This window comes from Phacochoerus africanus, chromosome 1, assembly GCF_016906955.1.
Source record: "Phacochoerus africanus isolate WHEZ1 chromosome 1, ROS_Pafr_v1, whole genome shotgun sequence".
Classification (NCBI taxonomy): Eukaryota; Metazoa; Chordata; class Mammalia; order Artiodactyla; family Suidae; genus Phacochoerus; species Phacochoerus africanus.
Genome location: NC_062544.1, coordinates 58,657,300 through 58,675,486, shown reverse-complemented (window position 1 = coordinate 58,675,486; position 18,187 = coordinate 58,657,300). Strand labels below are relative to the sequence as shown.

The window sequence follows — 18,187 nt, the reverse complement described above, 5'->3', positions numbered from 1 at the left end:
ATATTAATGTATATCAACTCATCACATTGCATAGCTTAAGCTTATACATGTCATGTGTCAATAACATATAAATAAAGTTAGGAGGAAAAAACATACTCTTAAGCAACCAATGGAGTAAAGAATGAAACAATAGGAATATTAGAAAACACTTTGAGGTAAACAAAAGCAGAATACAATATTACAAAACTGATGTAGCTAAAGCAGCACTTAGGAAGGAAACTTAAAGCTGTAAACACCTATATTAAAAAAGAAGGACTTCAATCAATAACCTCTTTTTGTGCCTTATAACTCTTAAAAAAGCATACTAAACCTAAAACAAACAGAAGGTAGACTTAATAAAGATGAGAGGAGAAACGAATCAAATTGAGATTCAAAAAACAAGGAAATCTGGAGTTCCTGTCACGACACAGCGTAAATGAATCCAACTAGCAACCATGAGGTTGCGGGTTCAATCCCTGGCCTTGCTCAGTGGGTTAAGGATCCAGCATTGCCGTGAGCTGTGGTGTAGGTTGCAGACGTGCCTTGGATCCCAAGTTGCTGGGCTCTGGCGTAGGCCGCAGCTACAGCTCTGATTAGACCCCTAGCCTGGGAACCACCTCCATATGCCACAGGTAGGCCCTAAAAAGACAAAACACACACACACAAAAAAAAAACACCAAGGAAATAAAAAGATCAAGGAAATTAACAAATAAGAGAGAAAGATTAATTTCTAGAACCAGAAATGAATGAAAGAACACCACTAGTGGCCAAACAGAAATAAAAAGGATTATAAAAGAACATTACGAACTTAAGATTTCAATAAATTAGGTAACATAGATGAAATGGATATATTCCCAGAAAGACATAAACTACCAAAGTTAACCCAAGAATAAATCGACATTCTGAATAGACCTATAAAGAGTAAAGATTGCCCCATCTGGGTAAGAATTCTGAGAATCTCTTGCTATATTATTGATACCCAAAATATAAATCAAGTTTACACACATCTCTACCCACACTAAAGACACAATACACAGCTAAGGCTGCCTTATCCTTTTTGGATTTCTAAACATAATGATTGTGGGAGGTCCCATTGTGGCGCAGTGATTAATGAATCCGACTAGGAACCATGAGGTTGCAGGTTCGATCCCTGGCCTTGCTCAGTGGGTTAAGGATCCGGCATTGCCATGATCTGTGGTGTAGGTTGCAGACACGGCTCGGATCCCGTGTTGCTTTGGCTCTGGCATAGGCTGGTAGCTACAGCTCCAATTCGACCCCTATCCTGGGACCCTCCATATGCTGCGGGAGTGGCCCTAGAAAAACAAAAACAAAAAGCAAAAAACATAATGATTGTGGCTAAGGCACAATTAATTTACTTCTCAAAATGTACATTGCTGGTCTTTTTTGAATAAAATGTTCAATGAAACTTTCAACCCCTCAACAGCCTCAGATTATAGGTCTCACAAAATGTCAGAATGGCTTATTTAAACATGTCCAAATGAAAATAAATGAACCATAACACATTTTGGTTATCAGTTAAATGTGAATGGAAACCATCATTTCAGCCCCAACTACTAACCACCATAAAAATTCCAACTTACTCTCCTTTTCCAGCTCTCTCAATATATTCCTGGACCAGTGTAGATTTGCCTTACTCTTTCCAAGAAGCCTCATCAGGTTGTTAACAAGCCTTTTGATAGCCTCTTGTTATGTATGTTATGCCCTAGTTCTCAACATCTTATCCTGATTGTGGAGGGGGTGGGGGTGAGGGGGGATGGTGGTGGGGATGCAGGGGTGGGTCCATCCTATCTCCTTTCAGAGTGGCTAAAACACTTTAAGAAGAAATAATACTGATTCTACCCAAATGCTTCCAGAAAATTGAGGAGGGAACACTTCTATGAGGCAAGTATTGCACTGATACCAATGTCAGGACAAAAAAAAAAAAAAAATTCTAAGAAAATCACAGAACTATATCCCACATTAACACAGATGTAAAATATTAAACCAAAATGTAAGCAAACCAAATATGAAAATATTTAAGATGAAATATTTATCTTGACCAAGTGGGACTTGTTCCCAGAATATGAGGTTAGTTTAACATTTGAAAATTAACCAGTGAAATTCATCATATTAGTGGAATAAACAAAAAAAAATCATATAGTCATACCAATACATGTAGCAAAAGCATGAAATTCAATTTCATCAAAACTAAATCTGGTGCTCTTCAAAAGACGGTGTTAAGAAAATGAAAAGCCATAGACTAAGAAAGAATATTTGCAAAAGCTATATCTGATGAAATACTGATATCTAAAATATATATCAGGAACTCTGAAAACTTAGTAAAACCAACTACTCCATTTAAAAATGGGAAAAATAGAAGTTACCATCGTGGTTCAGTGGTTAACAAATCCAACTAGGAACCATGAGGTTGGGGGTTTGATCCCTGGCCTCGCTCAGTAGGTTAAGGATCCAGTGTTGCCGTGAGCTGTGGTGTAGGTCGAAGACGCGGCTCAGATCTGGTGTTGCTGTGGCTCTGGTGTAGGCCAGCGGCTACAGCTCTGATTCGACACCTAGCCTGGGAACCTCCCTATGTCACAGGTGTGGCCCTAGAAAAGACAAACAAACAAACAGAAGGGAAAAATTTGACAAACACTTCACCGGTATTGATATATGAGTGAAAAATAAGCACATAAAAAATGCTTAGCATCATTACCCATGAAGGAAATGCAAATGAAAACCATAATGAAATATAACTAAACACCTACACAAGAAGGACTAAAACTGAAAAGACCATACCAAGTATTGACAAGGATTTGGTGTTTATAGAACTTGCATTCACCTCTGGTGAACCGTTTTAGAAAACAGTTGGCCATTTCTTTAAAAATTAAGGGAATTTCCTTGTGGCGCAGCGGGTTAAGGATCCAGCATTTTCACTGCACTGGCTCAGGTCTCTGCTATGGCACGGGTCCGATCCCTGGCCTGGGAACTTCCACATGCCCTGGCCGTGGGCAAAAAAGAAAAAAGAAAAGTTAAACATACACCTAACATACAATTCAGCCATTGTTTTTCCAGCAATTAACCCAGAGAAAAGACAGGACATGCTCACACAAAGTCTTGGTCATAAATGTTAATAGTAGCCTTATTTTTAATAGCTGAAAACTGGAAACAACCCCAATGTCCATCAACAGGCAACTAAATAAACACTTTGTGATGATCTATGCAACAGAACATTACTCAGCAATATAAAGGAATGAATTATTCAGACACAATATAAAGGAATGAATTATTCAGACGCAAAATATTCAGACTCAAAATAATTATGCTGAGTAAAATAAACCAAAACATAAGAGTACATAATTATGACCCCATTTATATAAAATCTAGGAGATTTTAGATTCACTAAATATAGTGACATATGAATCACTGACTGGCAATGTGAATAGGAAAGTGGGAGGACCAAGAGGGAGGATTGCAAAAGGACATGAGAAATTTTCTGGGGGTGGCAAATATATTTTGCTGTCTTATTTATGTTGATAGTTTCACAGTTGTGTATATGTACACATTTAATATGCACCATTACATATTTATATACAGGCCAAATACATGATAAAAATGGCTTTTACATTGGACACAAAGCAGTGCAAGACACTGACCTCTGGATTAAGAAAATTTCCAGGAAGTTCCTATTGCGGCTCAGTTGGGTTAAGAACCCAACTCGTATCCGTGAGAATGCCAGTTCGATCCCTGGCCCCACTCAGTGGTTTAAGGATCCAGCGTTGCTGTGAGCTGTGGTGTAGGTTGTAGAGGCCGCTCATATCCCGCACCGCTGTGTCTGTGGAGTAGGCTGGCAGCTATGGCTCCAATTCGACCACTAGCCTGCGAACTTCCATATGCTTTGGGTGTGGCCTGAAAAGACAAAAAAGGAAAAAAAAAGAAAAGAAAATTTCCATGATACAGCTCTTGAAGGACATATGCAAACGTGGCCTGGCCATCTCCCTGAGAGGAAACCAGATGTGGGGGAAGTGATAGCACCTAGAATTCAAGATGCAGAATGCCAGAAAACCGAAAGAGAGCTGCACAGAGAGAAAGCTCAGGAACTGGAGTTTTCCAATGCATTGATATGAAGAAACCAGCCAAAGCCAGAAATGGCCACCATCATTGATGAGATAGAATAATACCCCAAGATTATTCAGGGACTCTTTCTAAGCATACTCAGACTTGATACTTAATAAAAATGGACACATTCCTCAACCAGCCTGATAAAGGTGACATTTTGATCTTCATCTGTCTAACTCCATTAACTTTCTCTCAGTTGGTTCTAAAATTCAGAGGGAAAGGGAAGTTCCCATTGTGGCACAGCAGAAACAAATCTTAATAGAATCCAGAGGATGTGGGCTGGATTCCTGGCCTTGCTCAGTGGGTTAAGGATCCAGCGTTGCCATGAGCTCTTGTGTAGGTTGCAGACGTGGCTTGGATCCAGGGTGTAGGCCGGCAGCTGCAGCTCCAATTTGACTCCTACCCTGGGAACTTCCATATGCCTCGGGTGCGGCCCATAAAAAGAAACAAAAAAATAAATAAATAAAATAAAATTCAGAGGGAAAGGAAGTTATATTTTATTAAGTTCTATAAACCCCCAACCCTGACTTCACCTTGATGACAGCAGACTAAGATATTGCATATCTCACTCTCAGGGATAAGTGGTGCACCACTTGATAGATAAAGGAAAGAGTCCATGAGTCCCATTAAGATCCTGAATTCCAAGATACAGCTTCTTTTTTTTTTGTCTTTTTTGTTGTTGTTGTTATTGTTGTTGTTGTTGTTGTTGCTATTTCTTGGGCCGCTCCCACGGCATATGGAGGTTCCCAGGCTAGGGGTTGAATCGGAGCTGTAGCCACCGGCCTACGCCAGAGCCGCAGCAACGCAGGATCCGAGCCGCGTCTGCAGCCTACACCACAGCTCACGGCAACGCTGGATCGTTAACCCACTGAGCAAGGGCAGGGACCGAACCCGCAACCTCATGGTTCCTAATCGGATTCGTTAACCACTGCGCCACGACGGGAACTCCTAGATACAGCTTCTTTATTTTAGCTGCTGCCCTGCTGTCCTACCTACAGACAAAGAAAGCAGAACAAACGGGCTGAAAGGAGGAAGACCTGTCAGGTTAGGACGAAGTTCCTCCAGGCAGATACTGGCTCGAGTGTCTGTAAGCCAGTTCCCGAGGATCAGAGATGTAACTGCACAGTCCCCGCAAAACAAAGAGTACCTGTTACCTGGGGAACATCTACCTGGTAGACCAAAAGATATAGAGAAGCTGTCTGAGGAAAAGGGGAAGAGCCAGAACTTCAGACAATTAGGTTGTTTTTAGGGTGGCATCTGATACTTGTGATTTCAGTTATTGATTAGAACAACACTACATCTAAGCATTAGAGATGTCTGCTACCTCAGTATTTCTGAAGTCATTTGTTTATTAAAGTTGTAAATAAAAATCACTGTAGGGAAGTTACCCAAACTGGTAGCGAAAACAGGTTTAAATGTTTCAGTACACTGAGTTTTGAGTCAGGCCAGCAAACATCGCTCAAGCATATGTTTTCTTTATTTGCAGACCTTTACTGAAGTCTATTGCTAAAGAGAAAAATTAATATTTCACTTCGAAACCTCAGGAATTTTCATTGATATGTGAATATTGAAAGAAATTCTGGACCATTACAATTTGGACCCAAGAATAAAACTAAGGGGAATCTAGGAACCCCCAAAATGTGTGTAGATTTTGGAGTGCTTATATTTGTTAAAGAGATAGAGGGTCTAAACTTTCAGCAGCTTCTCAAAGCCATAGAAACCAGCAAACTAAAATGATCATGTACTGAACCATCATGGCTGACAGTCAAGGCAGATACAAAAACAGACTGACAATCAAGGCAAATAAAAAGGGGTATGAATAGAAAGGATATTCAGTGAACAATATCCTTCTCTAGAACCCACTTTAGAAGGTAATTAAAACTGTTTTTAAAATAGTCTGAAAAATAGTAAAACCTGAAGTTCATTTTCACAATTTTATAATTGCTTAAGCTTTTTTTTTTTCCAATAAAGCTGCTGAAAAAATTTTGGAAATTTTTTGTTTAAGCTCCAGCAACTCTGATAGAGAAACCCAGAGCTTAAAGTTCCAGATTCTCCAATCTATTAACTTGCTATGTGATCTCAAACAAATTGTTTAAGTGCCTTGAGCCTCTGTGTCCCTGTCTGTCAACAGAGAAGAGCTGACAAGATTCATGAGCTTCATTTTAGCTGAAAATCTTTGGATTCAATGACTCAAGAACTTTTTTTCCATATATATATATATATATATATATATATATATATATACACACACACACACACATATATATATATATATACCTTTTTTTTTTTTTTTTGCGGTGGTACTCACTGCAAATGGAAATTTCCATGCGAGGGATTGAATCTGAGCCCCAGCTGTGAACTACGATGCAGCTGTGACAACACTGGATCCTTTAATCTACTGCCTCAGGCCTGGGATCGAACCTGTTTCTCCACAGTGACTTGAGTTGCTACAGCTGGATTTTCAATTACTCTGCCACAGCAGGAACTCCAAAAACTTCTGACATCACTATGTATAACTCATGAGAAGCCGCTGACTTTTCAATAGTAATGCACTAATGGATCCCTGAAATTAAGTGACACCCAGATAAGGGGGTAAAGCATGGATGTATAAAATGTGGAGGCTAATAAGATATCCAGCATTTAACATAAACACACACTTAACATAAACACCATGCTCATTGGTTAACGAATCTGACTAGGAACCATGAGGTTGTGGGTTCGACCCCTGGCCTCGCTCAGTGGGTTAAGGATCTGGCATTGCCGTGAGCTGTGGTGTAGGTCACAGATACGGCTTGGATCCTGCGTTGCTGTGGCTCTGGCGTAGGCCAGTGGCTACCGCTCCGACTGGACCCCTAGCCTGGGAACCTCCATATGCCGTGGGAATGGCCCTAGAAAAGGCAAAAAGACAAAAACAAGCAAACAAACAAACAAACATAAACACACATTTTGTCTACTCTTTCAATGCAATGAGCTTCAAAAAGATTTTGTGCTTAGCAGTACCGAAATGGAACATGATCCTATGGTCCTCCCTACCCATGTCCTCCACCTGCCTTTTGTCTGTAGAAAAACTGTAGTCAAAGAATAACGGGGTTTTTGTGTGTGTGTGTCTTTTTTTTTTCCTTCTGCTTTGTAGGGTTACACGTGCGGCATATGGAAGTTCGCAGGTTAGGGGACAAATTGGAGCTGCAGCTGCCAGCAGCAACACAGGATCCAAGCCGTGTCTGCAACCTACACCACAGCTCATGGCAATGCCAGCTACTTAACCCACTGAGCAAGGCCAGGGATTGAACCCACGTCCTCATGAATACTAGTCAGGTTCGTTACTGCTGAGCCATGACAGGAACTCTTAGTCAAAGAATAAGCTTAATCAGAGGAGTGAGAGTTAAGTCATTAAACAAAGTCAAGTTCTGCCTAAAGGACTAGAAATAATATTCTGAGCCACATCTTGTGAGCTGTGTTATAGACACTAAACCTTCCTGCCAGGTGGAAGAAGTTAACTACATGATGACTGGATAGTAGCCATGACATAAACTGCCACAATTTTGAGAACTGGCCTCAAAGAAATGAGAAAAAAAAACCAAAAAAACCCGGAACTAAAGATTAACTGAACTTAAAACAATCAAGATGAAACTGGTCAAACCACTGCATGACCAATTTCAAGACAACTGTCAGAGCTGACTGTGCTGTTTCTACATGTAGCCCCCTCCCTCAGCCTATACACTTTGTTTGTTTGTTTGTTTGCCTTTTCTTGAGCTGATCCCCGCAGCATATGGAGGTTCCCAGGCTAGGGGTCGAATCAGAGCTATAGCCACCGACCTACACCACAGCCACAGCAACGCGGGATCCTTAACCCACTGAGCAAGGCCAGGGATAGAACCCACAACTTCATGGTTCCTAGTCGGATTCATTAACCACTGAGCCACGACAGGAACTCCCCTCAGCCTATACACATTTTAAAAGGTCTTACCCACTAATTGTCAGTGGGAGGTAGTCAGACTTTGGACAGAAGTCCACACTTCCCCCATTACCCCTGCCTCATAGCTAGCCTCCAAAACAAAGCAAACTTTCCTTTCCACCAACCTTGTCTTTTTATTGGCTTTAGAGCAGTGAACCACCAGACCCCACTTTTGGTAACAGTACTATACAAAAGACATTGCCTCTCTTTGGCTGGGATAGAAGAATTCAGTAATTACAAGAAAGATACCTTGGGCCATTAAACTTCCCATATTGGAAAGCACAGTGACATTATGACCATGATCTTGAAGAATCTGAGATGCAGAATCTGAGATGCCCGGTTCATCAGTAGACAATGACTTCCACCTAGAAAAAAATATATAACATTGATTTGGGGAAGATGAGAACAAAGGGTCTAAAACTGATATGGGTGTGTGGGAAAATCCAGGGTAAAGTAACAGCAAGCCGACAGAAAGTAGAGGAAGACAGGCTTCTCCCATCCCGCTCTCACACTGGGTAAGCCCCAGCCCAGATAATGACATCTTGCTTGCCCAGATCTTTGACCTACAGCAATCTCCCACCAAAACATTCCCTCTACGGCTTGTGGCCTCCACATTGGTATAATGCAATTCTCGGAACTTAGGTCCTAAGGAGTTCCTGATCCTAAGATACACACAGCATTTTAGCTGGGGACCTGAGGAGATAGCATTTCCCAAAGAAATAACTGCCCTGGTGGAAGCTGGCACAGTGTTATGTGTGTGGGTGTAAAGGGTTCCTAACAGACAATGAGTTATTTCTGAGATCCTTCTCTTTGGAAATTTATGCTAGTTTAGGAATCAGACATATGGGTGCTTGCATTTGAGTCTAGGAAAGAGCCATTGAAGAGAAAGTTGTGGAGCCATCACTTAGAGCCAAAATGCCAGAGATTCAAATATACTGGATGGGAAGTTCTCAGTTAGGACCTGAATTTTTCACATCCGTTAAGACATGCAGAGTAACTGTGGAGTCCATGGGATGAACCTACAGGATGCTACATGCCTGAGAGACTGGGACATCACCCATCCTAGAACAATTCTGAGATCCTAAGGAAAGAGAAGCTTAATCCTTGGGAGAGGCACAAGTTTCACCACGCAAATACCCTGTCTAAAATCATGTACCATCATGGGGCATTTTTCTTGCATCTATGCGTCTTTGCAGCAGAAAAAGTCAGATCATGAGGGAAGGGATAGAATCTGCCAAAGTTAGGAGGTGGGGTTGTTTGGGAGATGAAATTCCACAGTGATTGGGACAGTAGAGAGAGGTGGAGAATTACATTAACAGTGTATCTGCAGTAGTTACTCTAGGTTTTGGGGTATTTTGTTTTGTTTTTGCTTTTTAGGGCCACACCCGTGGCATATGGAAGCTACAGCTACTGGCAAACACCACAGCCACAGCAACCCTGGATTTAAGCTGCGTCTACCACCTACACGACAGCTCATGGCAACGCCAGATCCTTAACCCACTGAGTGAGGCCAGGGATCGAACCTCATGAATCCTAGTCAGGTTCATTAACCACTGAGCCACGACTGGAACTGCCTACTCTAGTTTTTGTACACATACTTGTGTTGCCTGGGGTAACATAAATCATATAAAAGACAGTACCCCTCGCCCTCAGACTGCCTGTTTTTCCTCTCATTTAACTCTTGGAAGAAATGGGTGCAAGGGAGAAGGGGTCAGCTCAGACACAGCCATTAGGTGGGTCTTGATCAGTCCCAGTGCATTCTGGGGCAGAAGCAGGGCTTCCAGCACCTCCTAAACCACCTCAACTCCCTCCTTGGAGTATGAGGCAGGAGAACAGTGTACTTTCAAGAAAGGAAGAAGCTTTTTTGCCCCAGTACTTCTATCATTAAAAAACAGACTTAAGAGGTTCCCCTCCTGGCTTAGCAGAAATGAAACTGACTAGTATCCATGAGGACTTGGGTCAATCCCTGGCCTTGCTCAGTGGGTTAAGGATCTAGCGTTGCCGTGAGCTGTGGTGCAGGTCGCAGATGTGGCTTGGATCTGGCGTTGCTGTGGCTGTAGGTCCTAGGATACAGCTCTGATTCTACCCCTAGCCTGGGAAATTTTTTTTTTTTAATAGTGCTGGCATGCAATTTTATTTATTTATTTATTTATTTATTTTTCCTACTGTCCAGCATGGGGATCAAGTTATTCTTACATGTATACATTTTTCCCCCACCCTTTGTTCTATTGCAACATGAGTATCTAGACATAGTTCTCAATGCTACTCAGCAGGATCTCCTTGTAAATCTATTCTAAGTTGTATCTGATAACCCCAAGCTCCCGTTCCCTCCCAACTCCCTCCCTCTCCCATCAGGCAGCCACAAGTCTATTTTCCAAGTCCATGATTTTCTTTTCTGTGGAGATGTTCATTTGTGCTGGATATTAGATTCCAGTTACAAGTGATATCATATGGTATTTGACTTTCTCTTTCTGACTCATTTCACTCGGTATGAGAGTCTCTAGTTCCATCCATGTTGCTGCAAATGGCATTATGTCATTCTTTTTTATGGCTGAGTAGTATTCCATTGTGTATATATACCACTTCTTCCTAATCCAATCATCTGTCGATGGACGTTTGGGTTGTTTCCATGTCCTGGCTACTGTGAATAGTGCTGCAATGAACATGCAGGTGCATGTGTCTCTTTTAAGTAGAGTTTTGTCCGGATAGATGCCCAAGAGTGGAATTACCGGGTCATATGGAAGTTCTATGTATAGGTTTCTAAGGTATCTCCAAACTCTTCTCCATAGTGGCTGTACCAGTTTACATTCCCACCAACAGTGCAGGAGGGTTCCCTTTTCTCCACACCCCCTCCAGCACTTGTTCTTTGTGGACTTCTTAATGATGGCCATTCTGACTGGTGTGAGATGGTATCTCATGATAGTTTTTTATTTTATTTTATTTTATTTTTTTGTCTTTTTGCTATTTCTTGGGCCGCTCCTGCGTATATAGAGGTTCCCAGCCTAGGAGTCTAATCAGAGCTGTAGCTGCCAGCCTACGCCAGAGCCACAGCAACTCGGGACCCAAGCCGCGTCTGCAACCTACATCACAGCTCACATCAACGCTGGATCCTTAACCCACTGAGCAAAGGCAGGGACCGAACCTGCAACCTCATGGTTCCTAGTCGGATTCGTTAACTACTGCGCCACGACGGGAACTCCTCATGATAGTTTTGATTTGCATTTCTCTTATAATCAGCGATGTTGAGCATTTTTTCATGTGTTTGCTGGCCATATGTATATCTTCCTTGGAGAAATGTCTATTCAGGTCTTTTGCCCATTTTTCCATTGATTGGTTTTTTTTTTTGCTGTTAAGTTGTATAAGTTGCTTATATATTCTAGAGATGAAGCCCTTGTTGGTTGCATCATTTGAAACTATTTTCTCCCATTCTGAAAGTTGTCTTTTTGTTTTCTTTTTGGTTTCCTTTTCTGTACAAAAGCTTTTCAGTTTGATGAGGTCCCATGGGTTTATTTTTGCTCTAATTTCTATTGCTTTGGGAGACTGACCTGAGAAAATATTCATGATGTTGATGTCAGAGAGTGTTTTGCCTATGTTTTCTTCTAGGAGTTTGATGGTGTCCTGTCGTATATTTAAGTCTTTCAGCCATTTTGAGTTTATTTGTGTGCATGGTGTGAGGGTGTGTTCTAGTTTCATTGCTTTGCCTGCAGCTGTCCAGGTTTCCCAGCAATGCTTGCTGAATAGACTTTCTTTTTCCCATTTGATGTTCTTGCCTCCCTTGTCAAAGATTAATTGACCATAGGTGTCAGGGTTTATTTCCAGGTTCTCTCTTCTGTTCCATTGGTCTGTCTGTTTTGATACCAGTACCACACTGTTTTGATGACTGTGGCTTTGTAGTATTTTTTGAAGTCTGGGAAAGTTATGCCTCCTGCTTGGTTTTTGTTTCTCATGATTGCTTTGGCGATTCTGGGTCTTTTGTTGTTCCATATAAATTTTTGGATTGTTTGTTCTAGTTCTGTGAAAAATGTCATGGGTAATTTTGTAGGGATTGCATTGAATCTGTAGATTGCTTTGGGTAGTATGGCCATTTTTACACTATTGATTTTTCCAATCCATGAACATGGAATATCTTTCCATTTCTTTACATCTTCTTTGATTTCTTTGATTAAAGTTTTATAGTTCTCGGCATGTAAGTCCTTTACCTCCTTGGCCAGGTGATTTCCAAGGTATTTGATTTTTTGAGGTGCAATTTTAAAAGGTATTGTATTTTTGTATTCCTTTTCTAATGTTTCATTGCTGGCATACAGAAATGCAACTGACTTCTGAATGTTAATCTTATATCCTGCTACTTTGCTGAATTTATTAATCAGTTCAAGTAGTTTTTGGGTTGAGTCCTTAAGGTTTTCTATGTATAGTGTCATGTCGTCTGCATACAGAGACAGTTTTATCTCTTCTCTTCCTATGTGCATGCCTTTTATTTCTTTTGTTTGTCTAACTGCTGTAGCTAGGACTTCCAAAACTATGTTAATAGCAGTGGTGAGAGTAGGCATCCCTGTCTTGTTCCAGATTTGAGTGAGAAGGCTTTCAGTTTTTCCCCATTGAGTATTATATTTGCTGTGGGTTTATCATAAATGGCTTTGATTATATTCAGGAATGTTCCCTCTATACCCACTTTGGCGAGGGTCTTGATCATGAATGGATGTTGGACTTTGTCAAATGCTTTTTCTGCATCTATTGAGATGATCATATGATTTTTGACTTTTCTTTTGTTAATGTGTATGTCATTGATTGATTTGCGTATGTTGAACCATCCTTGTGAACCTGGGATGAACCCTACCTGGTCATGGTGTATAATTTTTTTGATATGTTGTTTGATTCGGTTGGCTAAGATTTTGTTGAGAATTTTTGCATCTATATTCATCAGAGATATTGGCCGATAATTTTCTTTTTTGGAGGTATCTTTGTCTGGTTTTGGAATTAGGGTGATGGTTAGCCTGGGGATTTCTATATGCCACGGGTGCAGCCCTAAAAAGACACACACACAAAAAAAATTAAATGGGGGGGGCGGTTTAAATACTGGCTTTTAGAAATCTCCACTGTAAAGAGGGAAAGAGTGGAATCTGTGGAAGAGGATGGGTTTGAGGTAAGAAACCGCAAGTTCCCAGTATGTACCAAGAAGGGGGTCTGGTGTGCTCTTGGAAAAGGCACCTCACTTCCCTGACCGTCAGTTTCCCTCTCAGACCCAATTAGATGAATTCTGTGGTTTCTTCCATCATTAGGATGCCCAGATTCTCTGGGATCAAAAGTGATCTAGAGAGTGTACTGTCCTTTCAGGATGGGTCAAATACAAGTCTTAGAGAAACTCCATCCTATGAGGACTCCTTATCCTGATAAATGTTTCCCTTTTGTCTTCTGTTCTCCTGGAGGCTAAAGTAAAGGAAATACAGTTGAGTCCAAAATATGCAGAATTAACTGCTTCACTGTCCTTCAAAAACTTCCAGCAGCTGGGGTGAAGGAGAGAGAGGCTCCCCACTGCTCTGTTGTCCTGGGGTCCTCCCATCTGCTGGGTCAGTTCTCCAGGTTTCCTACTAATGAAACACTCCCAGTTTGTGCTACAGCCCTCAGGAGCACCTGTCCCCAGGCTTCAAGAACTTGAAAGTGACTTCACCTTCTGCTTTCTCCTGGTAACTGCTGCACACCACCCAGAAGTTTAGGGTGAGCCTCTGAACATCCACAGGCACCATGGAAGAGGCGGCCTGGGGTCCCAAGCTCAGAACTGGATCTAAATTTCTGGCCCCAGCTGTGCACAGATAAGCGCATCCAGAGCAAATAAAAAGAGAGGAAAGAAATCTCTTCTTTTCTCCAGAACTAATTTCACCTTGGTGGTAAAGGCCTGTCTCTGCCCCACAGCCCTCACCAACCTCTCCCTCCTCCAGCCTGGGACACAAGCCCAGTCTGGAAAACCTCTGGTTAAAGGCTATTTGCCTGAGTCTGGCACAGGAGTCTGGAACGTGCCTGCCTGGATTCTCCAGCCAAGCACTCACCCACTGAAGTCAGGATTTTGGCGGCCTCTGATAGCTTGAGCCTGGGCAGTAGAAATCCAACTAGCAACAGCACCCACTGCACCCCCATCTTCACTCCTGAGACAGTATGGAGCAAAGCCCTGTGCTGCGTGTCCTGTGCCACGTGCCAGGGGCACAGGAACCTGCGTGAGCTCAGTACACGGGGCATTCAGGCACTGAATGAAGGCGCAGGCTGCGAGCTTGGGAAAGAGGTAAAATAAGAGTCTGGCTCTTCCCTTTGGTTTATCCTCTTACCCTTTGGCCCCACCTCCCTCGGTAAGGACACCATTGGATGTTCTGTCCTCACCTGTTGGGAGACATATTTCTACAATCTTTTCTTAGCCTCTCCGCTTCTATTTTCTATGCTGAAAACTCCATCTTGTCCTGCTTTACTTTACCCCATATTCCTGCTTGAAAAACAGTTGCAGTGCTGGTAAATAAGCTTAAGAACGGGAGTTCCCGTCGTGGCGCAGTGGTTAACGAATCCGACTAGGAACCATGAGGTTGCGGATTCGGTCCCTGCCCTTGCTCAGTGGGTTAACGATCCAGCATTGCCTTGAGCTGTGGTGTAGGTTGCAGACGCGGCTCGGATCCTGCGTTGCTGTGGCTCTGGTGTAGGCCAATGGCTACAGCTCCGATTCGACCCCTAGCCCTGGGAACCTCCATATGCCGCGGGAGTGGCCCAAAGAAATAGCAAAAAGACAAAAAAAAAAAGCTTAAGAACGAAGACCAAAAGGCATAAGTTATTCATGTGGTCAGTTGAATGAGGACATAATGCATTGGCCTAGGCATGTGTTGGTCTAAGCCTGCTGGACCTGTTCAGATAGGCATTCTGTTTGCACAGCATGATATGTCCTGTTAAGATTAGATGAAGATGAGCCTCATGGCCCCAAGGGGTTTATGAGGGGTCCTTAGCAAGGAGAACTAGGTGCAAACCCAGGCAATGCTGGGTTGCTGCAGATAGGCATGCCGTCTATAGAAGCACAATGGTGATTCTCTAGATGCCATGCATAGATTGCTGATGCCAGGCTTCTTCAACGCTAAAGATTGTCAAACGCCTAAAGGTCAGAGTAAATGCTTAACCAGCTACCAGGTACATGACTTTTATAAAAAACAAAAAAATGAAAAAAAAAACTATATTCTGCACCTATAGCCCCCTCCTCACTTGACGTAATCCTCAAGAGCACATAAAAGCAGTGTGGTTTCTTGAGGCAGCGCTCTTGGTCCCTGAGACCTTGAGTCCCTCGGTTCCCACCTCTGATTAAGATAAATGTCTCTGTGTTTTGTTTTATGTTAACCTTTTCTTAAGTTGCATAGCTCCCATTCTTCAGCTCTCACCTGCTGAGCTGGTCCCAGAACTCACCCTCCCCTAATTGGGGCAGCAGGAAGGAGGGGTTAGTGTGCTGATCCTTAACCCCTCTCTGTCCAGGTAATCACCACACCCTCTGGATAGAAAATACTCTGAACCAGGAATGGTAGGGACATTAGGATATCACATTGAAGAAAGCTCCACTTGCAAGTGATTCAGATCCAACTGCCTATTAGGGGTCCATCTGGAAATTATGGGATGCCATCTCTTTTTGAACTACTCTAATAAGCTCATATGCCCATTTCCCCAGGTACCTGTTTAAAAATCTCTCCTAGCTTCCCAAGCTCAGGATCTCAGACGCTAATTCCCAAAGGAAAGAGACTTAAGTTATCGCTCAGAGAGTTTCTTTGGAAAGTAACTTATTCATGAAAAGTGCTAGTGCAGTGTGAGTTTCACATCCGTTTTTTAAGGGACTATCACCATAGACAATTTCAAGGAGTTTCATAAGAATTATAAAAATAAAATCTTGTATCACACACACGCATTCCTCCATGTGACATGCTTCTGGCAGTGTGTGACATTCTTGCTGATTCAGAATTCACAAAGAAGGTAGACACCAAACACTCAGTCCTGCAGATTTCCAAAGAAAATCTTTTCCTAGCATTGGCAAGTGGACCATCCCTATTTCTGCAGGAAGTATTTCTAGCAGCTGCATCATTTTTCATTTTAATTGTTGCAAGATCAATTTAATCAACTTAGAATTAAGCAATCAAAAACCATAGCCCTCCCAGGGCCAGCACATATCTAATATTTTCTTCTTTATATTTTTAACCCATCAGATACCATATATTTGAAAGTTTTAAGGAGAAACTTAATTCCACTTGAGAATGAAAAAGCAAATAGGGGAACATAATCATTTGAAGATGAAACATTTCATGAAAAGTATGTATAAGACAGACTGTTTTGTGCTTGAGTTTAGAAAGAGAACGAAAGAATATGTATGTATAATGTGCGTGCGTGTGTGTGTGTATAAAGAAAGGGAGAGAAAGGGAGAGAGAAGGAACTTCTGTAGACATGGCAGAGCCACTAGCACTCCATTGCCGGCCACCAGGCATTGTCGAAGAAAGAAAAATCAGACAATCAAAAGCCCTGGTGTTTAAACCAGTCTTTTTCTGGTTTCTGTTATTAGAAACTGAAGGTAACCCCTAAGTGTCATCACATAACCACATGTATGGATGTCCTCTGCTACATGGAGTTTGCAGATGCATGTTTCCTAAATCAGGAGGCTTGGTTCTGGCCACGGCCCCTGGACATGAGGCCCTCAAGCCTTACACGTAGGTTCCATTTCTCCATTTAGGTTTCTCTGACCTCGTTTACTGCAGCAGGGATCTTGAGGAGGCAACTGTGAAAGGTGGGAAATGGGCAGCATTAGCTGTGGACCAAAGGCAGCTCCAGGCCTGACCAACCAAGGAAGTGTTCTGTGCAGGACGGGACTTGGGCAGAGACCAAAGACAGGGTCCTGGGAGGTGTGTCCCTACGGAGCTGCAGGACAGAGGCCAGGTGTCCTGAGCTGTGAGGAGAGATGGAAAGGAGATGCAAGTGGAGGCCAGCTTGGAAGAATCGGCCAAAGAGCTCATGGGAGTTTTATGAAAAGTGAAAGAAGGAGAAATTGGGAAAGAGACAGAGGAGGCTCCTGGACAGGGAGGGTAAGGCATCAGAGTGCTGCGTGTAGGGACTATGAGTACAAAGGAAGCAGGCTGTGTCTGATTAGTGGGGTCCACTGGTTGAGGCAATTGGAAGTCCTGAGATTAAATTCATAGACACAGAAGTAGTGCTAGGAGCTTGGTGAAGGGCACAGAAATGAAGAGTTATCATTTAACCTGTATAAGTTTTAATTTGGAAAGATGAAAAATAATTCTGGAATTGGATGGTAGTGATGTTTGCACAATGTGAATGTATGTAATGCCACTGAACTGTATGCTTAATGGTTAAATGGTCATTTTCTGTGGTGTAAATTTTACCACAATATTCTTTAAAAGAAGCCCAAGAGTTCTTCATAAATATTTCTAAACAGAGGCAGAAAATAGTGAGGAGAAATGCATGTGCATCTTCAAGTGAAAGTGAACAGGAGGACATCGGCGGGGTAGTGGGGGGTAGTGCTGGAGAAAGCTTTCAAAGAACTGGTGGCCACCCAAAAATCCCCCCAAGACTGTGCGTGGCCTCAGGCCTCCTTCAGCTTCCTTGCCCCACACAGCCACCTGACCACCAGGCCCAGCAGCTTCCCACAGAGCCATACGGTGCCCAGGGTGACCACCAGCAGGAACAAGAGGATGCCCAGCAGGTACTGCTCATACCACAGCTGCTGGAAGGCATGGAGCTTGAGGTGCCCTGAACTCCCCATCTGGAGGATTTATTTGGTCCAGCCCACCAGCTGCTGGGCAGGAGTCAGAGGGTGGGCACCTGATGATGCATCCTTTACACAGCCTCGGCCATTGTGATGAGAAAGGGAGAGAAGTGGGCCTTTAAAGGCATCAAAGGTCTCCAGCCCATATATTATTCTTTTTTTTTTTTTTTGGTCTTTTTGCTACTTCTTGGGCCGCTCCCACGCATATGGAGATTCCCAGGCTAGGGGTCCAATCGGAGCTGTAGCCACCGGCCTACGCCAGAGCCACAGCAATGCGGGATCCGAGCCGTGTCTGCAACCTACACCACAGCTCACGGCAATGCCGGATCCTTAACCCACTGAACAAGGGCAGGGACCGAACCCGC

At 42.7% G+C, this 18,187-nt stretch overlaps 1 pseudogene; it reads right to left on the bottom strand.

The window, feature by feature from the left end:
• Nucleotides 1-14,201, bottom strand: part of LOC125111850 (UDP-glucuronosyltransferase 3A2-like) — a 38,093-nt pseudogene extending 23,892 nt beyond the window's left edge.
• Nucleotides 14,202-18,187: the final 3,986 nt, after the last annotated feature.